Below are 2,900 nucleotides of genomic sequence, written 5' to 3' on the forward strand. Positions count from 1 at the left end.
AAATGGAAACAAGATAAATGATAAAACAGTATGATAATAATTAATCTTAAGAGTAATAAATAATAATGTATTATTAAATTTAACAAATCGCCTAGGCTCTAAGGACTTTATAATAAAATAATAAATATAAAAAAAAATCATTATTATTATTTTGAAATTTTGAATTTCAACTATGAATTAACTAATATAAAGAAAACGTATGCACGTTAAAACTATAAGTATATTAGTATAAAATATAAATATTAAACGTTTGACAACAATTAGACAAACACTGACGAGTGACGACTGAACAAATCTGAGCAAACTGAACACCGAACACAATAGTTGAATAACTTGAATGGTATAAATTTCGACCGTAGTACAGATAGTATAGTACAATATTATCAGGTGTCACTATTATTAGCTATTGGTAATTAAATTATTCTATTCAAGCCCGGCTCAAATGTTTACTCACACTTAGGCAAACTAAGGTTTTTCCGCCCCTTACGTGTAAATAGTACATCAAATATTTATTTCATATAAGCAATACTAAAATAGACTTTATTCTGAATTAATTATGTCTATTTATGTAAAGTTAACAATTAATTATATCAGAGGTCGGCAACCCGCGGGCCGCGGGCCGCATGTGGCCCGCGAAACAATTTTTTATGGCCCGCACAAAAGTGGTTAATTTTTTTGTTCTATTTATATTCAATAAAATTTTTCATACAATTTTCAGTACTATTCAATTATTTTTTCTTTATTAATGAAATCTAATCTAATCGTTAATAGTTGATGTTTATTCTATATAGTTATATAGTCAGTTTAATCTATAAAACTGTTATTACTATCTAATCGGAATTGAAAATAATGATGGCTACACTGCTCAGTCATAGGATAAATTAAATATACTTATATATATTTAAAAATTACAATTTTAAATATATTTAATCTATGTATTTAATACATATGTATCTAATATATTGAATCTATGGTGATAGTTACTTTGCGTTTTTAGCAATTAGTATTACACCGTGATTACGTCCGTACGTATGACTGTTTGTGTTTGTAATAGTTAAATTTTACAAGTAAATCCAAACATGGCGACTAAAAAAAGAAAAATTTGTAATGAACATCGGTTTTTTTTTTAATAATTTTTGGGTTGATTTATACTTTTTCGTCGAAAACAAAGGTAAGCCATTATGTTTAATTTGTCAAAAAATTAAATTTTTTCCAGTAACAATCGTATTTTTTACACTCATATTTCTATAAAAAATAATCAAATATAATAAAAATACAGTTATTAGTACCTATATATCATATGTAAACATTTTTTTTTTAATGCTACCTTTGATAAACATTTGAAAAAAAAATATGGCCCCCGTGGTTCAAAAGGTTGCCGAACTTTGCATTGGTGTGCGCACGGTGGTGGCCGGGTTGACCGCGCCCCCCCCCCTGCTGACTGGCTTTTTCTTTAATAAATGTATATCTATAATGTACAAGATAGCGAACATTTTTACATTTTACATGAATATAATGAAGCCCGTTTTAATCTTATAGTATAGAATTGATACCTGTGAATAAATGTAATAAAGTTATTAGTTATACATTTCAGATTATCTTTTAACAAAGAAGCAAGTATTGCTAAAGCTATCAAGTACATTAAAATGTACGAAAAAGCTGGAATTCCCAAAGAACGTATATTAATTAAGTTAGCTTCTACTAGGGAGGGTATTCAAGCAGCTAAGTAAGCATAGCAGAAATAGTATTTTAGATACTAATTATTATTGATAAATAAATTACTTATTATAAATATTTGTTTCAAATTGCTTTTAGAGTTTTGGAACAAGAACATGGTATACATTGTAACTTAACTTTATTATACTCTCTTTATCAAGCCATTGCTTGTGCTGAGTCTGATGTTACATTAATATCTTCATTTGTGGGTCGTTTTTTAAATTGGTAAATTAGAAGATTTCTTATTTATTTTTGTAGATGTGTATTTTTTTTTTTTTAGGCATGTAGCAAACACAAATAACAAAAGTTCTGAAACCTTAAAAGATCCAGGTGTCCAATCAGTAACCAAGATATACAATTATTTAAAAAATTCAACTATAAAACAGTTGTGATGGGTGCATCATTCCGTTATAATGGTAAATTAATAAAATATATATTTTTATTAAGTATCACAGTTTTTAACTATTGTAACTATGTGTATTAGATGAAATTAAAGCATTGGCTGGATGTGATTTGTTCACTATCAGTCCAAAGTTACTTGAGGAATTGGAACTGTCCAATGAGCCACTCACAGAATATTTGACTGTAAAGAATGGTAAACATTAATTTTACTTTGGCTATTAATACTTGTATTTAATTTATTGAGCATAATAAACTTTTTATTTAGGAAAAGCTTCAGATTTGAAAAAAATTGAGATTAATGAAGCCAAATTCCGTTGGGAAATGAATGAAGACAAAATGGCCAATGATAAGTTGTCTGAAGGCATAAGAAATTTTGCAGCAAATTCTCGTAAACTTGAGAAAATTCTCGCAGAGATGTTGACCGAAATCAAATAAATACTTGTCTTGTAATGTCTAGTAAATGAAAATTGTATGTTATGGGGAACAAAATGTTGTTAAATGTGATGATTTATACATTCATTTTAATTATTATTTTTATTTTATTGAAAATTATGTGTATCGAGAAGAAATTTTATTGAAAAAAAAAAATCAAATGTTTTTATTATGTTATATAATTTAATTTATAATTGTTAATGATATTTAATTAATATTTAAATACATTTTTGATTTTTAAATGAACTTTTTATTTTTTCGATCGATTATCGTTTGATAATACAGACTTAAAAAAATTGTATTAGTCGTTATTAATCGATATAAAATTATATTTTGCATATTTGTAACTA

At 26.3% G+C, this 2,900-nt stretch overlaps 1 pseudogene; it reads left to right on the forward strand.

The window, feature by feature from the left end:
* Positions 1 to 1,152: 1,152 nt before the first annotated feature.
* On the forward strand, positions 1,153 to 2,612 carry LOC112680258 (annotated as a pseudogene).
* The last annotated feature ends 288 nt before the right edge of the window (positions 2,613 to 2,900 follow it).

This window comes from Sipha flava, unplaced genomic scaffold (genome assembly GCF_003268045.1).
Source record: "Sipha flava isolate LNK unplaced genomic scaffold, YSA_version1 17601_pilon_pilon, whole genome shotgun sequence".
Classification (NCBI taxonomy): domain Eukaryota; kingdom Metazoa; phylum Arthropoda; class Insecta; order Hemiptera; family Aphididae; genus Sipha; species Sipha flava.